Below are 8,813 nucleotides of genomic sequence, written 5' to 3'. Positions count from 1 at the left end.
ACAAGCTTTGTTTCTTTCTTTTTCTTTTTTTTTTGGAGAGGTTTTTGCTATAGGGCGCGTGCGCTTGCCAGACAGACACAGAGAGAGAGAGACAGAAAGTGAGAAATCACCCCCCCCCCCAGGGTAGATGGCCACGCCGCAATCCCTTCTCCTCCATTCTCCTCTCGGGATCTTGGGCACGCACGCACATGCGCCTGGCATGAGTTTAAGCCACCGGGTCCGGGACTTGAATCACGGTTGACTACATGGGAGTCCAGTAACATAGGCATTACGCCAACAGCTGGTCCCCAGGCCGGCTACTTTCTACTCGTTCTCAGAGCCAGAACTCAGTAAGCCAGGGTTGGAAAGTTGCTAGACTTCATTTTTCCATAAGACCCCTGTGCTAGCTGAAGAGAGAGACACAAAAGAATTCACTCCCCAGAGGAGGTGACCTACACTGCAGTCCCTTCTCCTCCATTCTTCTCTTGTGATTTGGGGCATCTGAATATGTGCAGGGGTGAGTTTTAAACCCCTGGGTTAGGAACTCCAATCGAGGTTGACTGTGTGGGAGTTCAGCAGTTGGACTTTGAAAAGTGCCAGGATCCTCTTCCTGGCCAGCTTCTTGGACACGCATCTCATTCAGGTTTTCACAATGAAGTAAATGAGGTTTTATTGTGTTTCTTCCATAAACCAGCACATGTCAAAGGGAGTGGAAAAAAAGGGAATTGGAACTTATGTCAATTGACTATACAGTCTTCATTCTTGAACTTGTAATGGTTTAAACTTAGTCACCTTATTTGACCTCTTAGGAAAATGTTTCTCAGGGTCACACCAATCTCATGGGATTATGTTGAGTTAAATGCAAATACTTCTATAGAATAGCTCCTGTAGTAAAGTAGATCTTCAATAAATTCATTGGTTGTCATGAATGTCAGACTGCATTGCCATTCTGTTGCCCTTTCTATGATTGTAATTAAAATCATTCTAGTGTGGCTTCTTGAAATAAAACACACAACTCACATTCTAATAGTTGTTTGTAAGTAGACTTCACTCATGTGTTGTGATCTAAATGTTTCCCCAACATCCTGTGTGGTAACCTTAATCCCAGATACAACAGGATTGAGAAGGGCTGCTTGGAGGAAGTGTTTCGGTCATAAGGGCTCCTTGACCCAGTCTTTTTCTGTCTTGTAAATAGTTTATAAATTCCCAAGTCCCCTTTTTGACAATACCATAAACTTTGTTAAAGTTTTTTTTTGTCTTTATTTTTTTAGGTTGTTTGATAGAGCACATGCATTCATCTGAAAGCAATAGAGAAAGAGACAGTGAGAGAGAAAGTGAGACATCATCCACCCCCACAGGGGGCATGGTCATGCCACAGTTGCTTCTCCTTGCAGGATTTTGGGCATGCATACACATGGCATGATTTTCTTTCTTTATTTAAAATTTATTTACATTTAATCATATATCTTTACAGGGAGCATCATTTCTTTTTCTAGTACAAATATCATGCATGTCAATCAAGACAAAGATATTGCTGTATACATTATTATCAGCAAATAGCTTCTCATTTTTGGTCAGTTAAGCATATTTTTACTTGTTTTATCCTTTTTCCTTTCCCCTCCCTCCCTTCCATACTAAACTTTTTATTTCAGATTTTATTGATTCACAAAAGATCTTAAAATACAAATATGGATAAAGCTAGAATCTAATGACAAGAGCACTGTAATTTTCTTCTGAAGCATTTTTTTCTCTCTCTCCATTCCTTCTTTTACTGAAGAGAGTTATAAACTAACATATTTGCAAAAAAAAAAAGGATAATTTCATTTTGGTCTGTTATTTGCACAGACCCCCATAAGGATGCAATTTCTCATGCAAGGAAACAGATAGTGAATTGCTGAACTTTCCCAAATAACCATTCTGCCACAAAATAAGAATGCTTACAAATATGTTCCAATTGCAAAGGGGTCAGAACAGGAGAAAAGTTTATGTTTCAATTTAAAAAAAATTTAAACTAATTGATGATCCTATCAAAAAGGAAAACAAAATCCTTAAGTATGGAAGACAAAAAATAGAAGAAAATTAGTAATGTTTTCGACAAAAGTCATAGAATGCTATTTAACCAGTTCAGTCTTATGTAATCTCTCTTTTGTTGAATTTGCAGTGTTACAGTGGTCTGATCTTTCCATTTAAATCCTGGAAGTTAACATTCAACATTATTATTGATATTTCTGAATTTATCCTTATCATTAAGTTGGAACTTTTCTTGGTCATTTTTTGTTCTCTTATTTCTGTCTTTAGTTTTTCTTTCAGAACTTCTTTTTTTTTTTTTTGAGAGAGATTTTCACTGTAGGGTGCGTGCACTCACCAGACAGACAGAGAGAGACATAGAGACAGAAAGCGAGAAATCAACCCCCAGGGGGGATGGTCACGCCACAATCCCTTCTCCTCCATTCTCCTCTCGGGATCTTGGGCAAGCACGCACACGCGCCCGGCGTGAGTTTTAAGCCACCGGGTTTGGGACACGAACCGCGGTCGACTACGTGGGAGTCCAGCGACATAGCCATTACGCTAACTGCTGGTTCCCTTTCAGAACTTCTTGAAGAGCTGTCTAGTGTTGGTAAATTCTATCAGGTTTTGTTTATCTGAGAGTGTTTCAGGCTTTTCTTCCCATATGAAGGATAATCTTGTCAGGTATAGTATTCTTGGTTTAAGTTGTTTTTCCCCTTAATGCTTTGTATAGCTTTTGCATTCTTTCCTTGAGTTTTTTCTGATCAGAGGTATGATATTAACCTGATGGGATATTCTTTGAAAGTAACTTTATATATTTCTCTCTTGCCTCTGTCTGTGGCTTTGGTCAATCTGGCTATGATCTGCCTTGGAGAAGATCTTCTTGAGTTGATTCTATGTGGGGTCCTTTGCATTTCTTGGATCTGGATCTTTGAATGCCTCTCTAGGTTTGGAAAGTTTTCTTCCATGGTTTCATGGAATAGATTATCAATGTCATGATTAGTTTCTTCACCTTCTGGTATACCAGTTATCTGGATGATTAGTATATAGTATTACTGGTGTATTATTCTCATATTTCTGGGTTATTTTCTGCATTTTTGGTGAATTTTTATAGGTCAGAGGTTCTGTCTTCTACATTTGCATTTGATCTTCTGCATGATCTAATCTGCTTTTAATACTTTTAAGGGAAGTTTTGATTTTATGTATTATAGCCTTCATATCTAACAATTTCATTTTATTGTTTGTTTATGGTGTGTATTTCCTTTTAGACCATGCAAGTACTTTCTCACCTGCTGAAACTCATTATCTCTTTTCTCCTGCGTCTTCTGGAGTTTCTCTTCTCTTGCAACTCAGTTAGTTTTGTCACTATGAATACTCTAAATTCTTTATCTGACATTTCCACGAGTTCCACTGTACTACCTGTAGATGATGGAGGACTGTTCTTTTCCCTTGGAGGAGAGATATTTTCTTGGCTTCTTGGTTTCTTGGTTTCTGGTCATCTTATGAATTATACATTGCTTCCTACTTTTTTGGAGTTAATTCCGAGTGTTAGAGGTGTGCAGAAGGAGATGACCTGCAATATTTCTTTAGTTCTCTTCCCTGATCCTCACCAGGCAACCTGCACTTTTGTTGATGGAACTGCATATTATAAAGGCCTCCCAGTTTCTAGGGAACAGGTACACCTCAGCTGAGCTGCTGGGTTTCAACTAAGAATAGAGGTGTGTAGGAGAAGGTGAACTTCACTCACTATAGCTCTGTATTTCTCCCCACTGCTGACTTGGCAGTCTCTCTTCTCTGATTTTTAGTCATTTGGTGGTATATTCATGTTTGGACAATTTGTTGGAGATTTCTGCTACTATAAGCTAGTATGCTTCACTTTACTGTGAGGTACCTCTATGCCAATTTCTCTACTATTGTGGGTTTTTTTTCTGGGAGAGGTTTTTGCTATAGGGCACGTGCACTCGCCAGACAGAGAGAGACAGAGACAGAAAGCGAGAAATCACGCCCCAGGGGGGATGGCCACGCTGCAGTCCCTTCTCTTCCATTCTCCTCTTGGGATCTTGGCCACGCACGCGCACGTGCCCAGCGTGAGTTTAAGTCACCAGGTCCGGGACTCATACCATGGTCGACTACGTGGGAGTCCAGCGACATAGCCATTACACTGACTGCTGGTCCCTCTACTACTGTGTTTTGCAATGTAGAATCCACAGAAAGAGATTTATGAAGGCGTGTTTCTCCCTTTCTGTAACAGTCCAGTGGGAATTGAGATTTTCTTTTAATTGTTATTTATTTTACATACTTTCACTGACATCACCACAGCATATAAAATAGGGTTTTCCAGCCATAATACACTGTAAAATGGCTTACCTCTACTACTGTGTTTTGCAATGTAGAATCCACAGAAAGAGATTTATGAAGGCGTGTTTCTCCCTTTCTGTAACAGTCCAGTGGGAATTGAGATTTTCTTTTAATTGTTATTTATTTTACATACTTTCACTGACATCACCACAGCATATAAAATAGGGTTTTCCAGCCATAATACACTGTAAAATGGCTTAAACATGCATGTTATCATCAACAAATAATTTTCCATTTCTTGTCTCTTGTATCTATATACATATATATATGTTTTCTGTAATATATATACATACATATATATACATTCCCCCACTACCTCTCACCCTCTGCCATTTCCCATCCTCTTCCCGCCCTGTCTCTGGTTTATGCAGTTGCTTTCCATTCCTTTATTCTTTCCCACATTGTATTGATCACAAAATCAAAATAAAAAAAATGTTAAGAGAACTCTGTTTAATACTTAAAGCCAGGAAACAAGTTAGGATTCTGTTTGAATAGTAGGTACTTGCACCTGTCTACAACTTGAGAGAAGACAAAACTCCTTAACTCTGGAAAACAAAGCATAGAAGGTCAGTAATGTTTTCGTCAAAAGTCATAAAATTCTATTCCACCAGGTCAAGCTCGTGTACTTTTTCTTCTACTGTGGTCTTAGCTCTCCATTTCAATTTGGAAGATAGAAAAGTCATAAAATTCTATTTCACCAGGTCAAGCTCATGTACTTTTTCTTCTACTGTGGTCTTAACTCTCCATTTCAATTTGGAAGATAATATTCAACTCTGTACTTGTCCCTAGCATTAAACTGGTCATTTTCTTAATTGTTTTAGAACTCTTATTTCTGTGTGTCTGACTTTAGTTTTCCTGGGATAGCACTCCCTTCAGAACTTCTTGGAGAGCTGGTCTGGTATTGGTAAATTCTTTCAGGTTTGTTTATCTGAGAAGGTTCTTTTTTTCTCTTCTCATATGAAGGATAATTTTGTGGGGTATAGTATTCTTGGTTAAAATTGTTTTTCACTCAACACTTCGAATATATTTTCCCATTCTTTTCTTGCTCTCATTGTTTGCAATAAGAGGTCTGCTGTTAGCCTGATGGGATACCCTTTGCAGGTAACATGACATTTTTTTCTTGCCAGTCTGAGTATCTTGTCTTTGTGGTTTTGGTCATTCTGGCAATAATGTGCCTTGGAGAAGATCTTCTTGGGTTGATACTATTTGGGGTCCTTTGTATTTCTTGGGTCTGGATCTTTGAATGCCTCTCTAGCTTTGGGAAATTTTCATCCAGGATTTCATGGAATAGATTGTCAATGCCCTTATGAGTCTCTTCACCTTCTGGGATAGACATCATTCAGATGTTTGGACATTTAATGGTATCTAGTATTTCTCATATATTATTCTCATTTTGGCGGGCTATTTTCTCACTCTTCATGGTGGATTTTACTAGTGCAGCAATCCTGTCTTCTACATCTGAGATTGAATTTTCTGTATGATCTAGTCTGGTTTTAATACTTTCAAAGCTTGTTTTGACTTCCTTCATTATAGCCTTCATCTCCAACAATTCCATTTGACTCTTTTTTATGGTGTGTATTTCCTCTTTCAGCTCTTGCAAGAAATCTCTTACCTCCTGAGACTCATCAGCTTTTTTCTTCTGGTGTTAATTGTCCCTCTTCTCTCCATCTCTGTTAGTTTTGTCACTATCAATACTCTAAATTTTTTATCAGACATTTCCATGATTTCCATTGTACTATCTGTGGATGAAGAGGCATTATTTTTTACCCTTGGAGGAGAGGTATTTTCTTGGTTTCACATATTTTTTTGGTGCCCTTGTGGTGATATTTAGTCATCTGATGGGTTATTCGTTTCTTCCTGATTTCTACAAGATCAATCTGAGTGATCACAGGCACACAGGGGGATGTTGTCTGCAAACTCTTTGGTGTTGCGTTTTTCTACCTTTGTGACACAGATGCAGTGGGAGTTGAGGAATATGAGGACCCAAAAAGTATTAATATTTTGACAACTTTTTATTTAGACTTGTCTAGCCACTCAGTAGGTGGAAGCAAAACAGCAAAGTGTGGATTGAGATTTTCTATGACTCTAAAAGTAAACATATATTTTGTTATGGTGAACCTAGACCTGTCTAGACACTCAATGTGTGGAAGCTGAGAAGCAAGGTAAGAAAGGTAGAAGAAAAGGAAAAAAGAGGAAAAGACAAAAAAGTAAAACAAACAAACAAAGCACAAAAAAGGGGGAAAAAAGAAAACATGCTTTTAAAGGCAAAAAATGTAAAGAGTCAGGGCTGGGCCCACCTCAGATGCACATGGACTCTTGGTTTGCTAGGTGCTGGGCTGGAAGAAGAATATGGTAGGATTTTCAAATCAGCACATCCAGGATTCGAACTGTGTTCTGTCTCATGGCACACACTACAGAAGTTCATTGTTAATAAATTATATCCTAGTCTTTCAGCACTTTCATATGTAGATAACGTCTTTAGTTTTCTAACTTTTGTAGTTTTATTTTTCTGGGAGTTTTTTGCTATAGGTCATGTACACTTATAGGAGAAACAGAGAGGCAGAATGCGAGAAATCACCCCCACGTCACCATCCCTTCACTGACATTCTCCTCCTAGGACTTTGGGCGCGCACATACACACACACACACACACACACACACACACACACACACACTCATGCACCTGGCATGAGTTTTAAGCAGCAAGGTCCAAGACTTGAATCGTGACCAACTACATGGGGGTCCAGTGATGTAAGCAGTACACCATCTGCTGGTCCCAAGCCTTTGTAGTTTTAACACTGGAACATCAATGATGGATATGTCCAGAATCAGTTAAAAAGACTGCAAATTCTTTTTCTCTTAGTTCATTTATTTGTCACTGTCTCTTGGTTACAAGTTTATCAGATTTATTACCTTTCGGCATTCTCTGCTCTCATTGGGATGTTCTCAATTGTCCCCGTGTTTTGTGGCTTGGTTGGGAGAAAGAGCTTGAAAAGGTGGTGCCACTGTGGGGAGGTTGTGAATCACTGGTATGCCTCCAGGGATGATACCTTCCATAGCTTCTAGAAGACTTTCTTGGGTTGCACCTATGATGGTTGACAGACATCTGTTATGTGGCATCAATGAGCTTCAGATGAATGCTTCTTGGTCTATTACTGACCAAGGAGCTGATGTGACATAGAATTTCTTGTTCACAAAGTTTCTTAGACTTTGTGGGATGTGACCTGTAATTATTCAGTGGATCTCCATAGCCACTGACTCCCTCATGTGTAGTGAAGTTTGATTGTTGTACCAGGCCTTGTGGGGAATGCAGATGAGATTTGGTGCATCTTTCAGTCAACCCTAAGCAAAGCTAAAAGGCTCCGATTTGAGCACATCAAGGGCTTCTCCTTGTATCCTGCCTTCCTTGAGGGCTTGAGCTAAGGTTTTATCATCCACTAGGCCACTGAGGGTCACCAAGGAAAGCTCCTTGCTTCATCTGCCTTCTAGTAAAGTCATTGATGAGCTGGTGGTTATGTCCATTGAGATTGTAGTGAAAGAGACTCGGTCACTCTGATATAGCAAGTCTTGCAGGGTGTAGACGCTCTGCATGCCCAGGGACTGCTCTATCCCATCCTGCAAGTAAGGGTCATAAAATAGGATACTGAATTCAAAGGCCTTGGCTCAAATGGCAATGACCTGCCCTGCAGAACTGAAGCAAATGAGACCTATTTTCTCCCTGTGGATTTGGGCCATTTTGAGGCCACCTCGGGGATGTGCTCCACACTCTGCCCCTGGGCACCTTCCCATAGCACATGGAATATAGACATGTGTTTGGCCAGTAACATTGAGGACGTGGCAGATGGTGGAATCAGCAGTCTACTCCATAGCTGCAGACAGAATGTTGTTGCACATGGTAATCCTGAGCTTCTGGCAACCTTGATGTCGATTTTGTCTTAGCCGCTGTTTATCTGCATGATCACTCTAAGGACCTTTAACTTCTGCGGATCCTCACTATTGATGGCAATGGTGTGGTACATCATGGCACCCATGGCTTCTTGTGGATATCCTGAGTGAACTGTGCATTCCAGAAGGCCCCGGTGGCCAGGTCCTTCATCATGGGGATCTCCAGGGTGCAGTCTCTGCCATCCAGCAAGGCCACAGGGGGACCGAGCTGCAGGGGCCATTCATGATCTGGGAGCAGATACCTTCACAAATTCTGTCCAATTGTACCTTGATTTTTTTGCTTATTCACAAGGGCCATTGTTTATAAAACTTTGCAACTCTCTCATTAGAAAAGCAAAACAGTCCTCTAAGAACTTAGGGGAACTCACAGGAGTCTGTGTGCATTATGCCACTAGGAACCCAATATAAATCTGTCCAAAAACTCTAAAGTTTTCACATGGTCAGCTATCTTCTTAAGGGAATAAAGCTTCACAGGTACACAACTGTTAAAGGCAATGAAACCCACGCCCTGGGCAGCCAGAATC

At 40.1% G+C, this 8,813-nt stretch overlaps 1 pseudogene; it reads right to left on the bottom strand.

Moving 5' to 3' along the window:
• Positions 1 to 7,473: 7,473 nt before the first annotated feature.
• On the bottom strand, positions 7,474 to 8,479 carry LOC102500808 (C-terminal-binding protein 2 pseudogene; annotated as a pseudogene).
• Between the last annotated feature and the right edge of the window lie 334 nt (positions 8,480 to 8,813).

The sequence above is a fragment of the Tupaia chinensis genome, unplaced genomic scaffold, assembly GCF_000334495.1.
Source record: "Tupaia chinensis unplaced genomic scaffold, TupChi_1.0 Scaffold142285_1, whole genome shotgun sequence".
NCBI classification, from domain to species: domain Eukaryota; kingdom Metazoa; phylum Chordata; class Mammalia; order Scandentia; family Tupaiidae; genus Tupaia; species Tupaia belangeri.
This window is presented reverse-complemented; position numbering and strand designations above follow the sequence as displayed.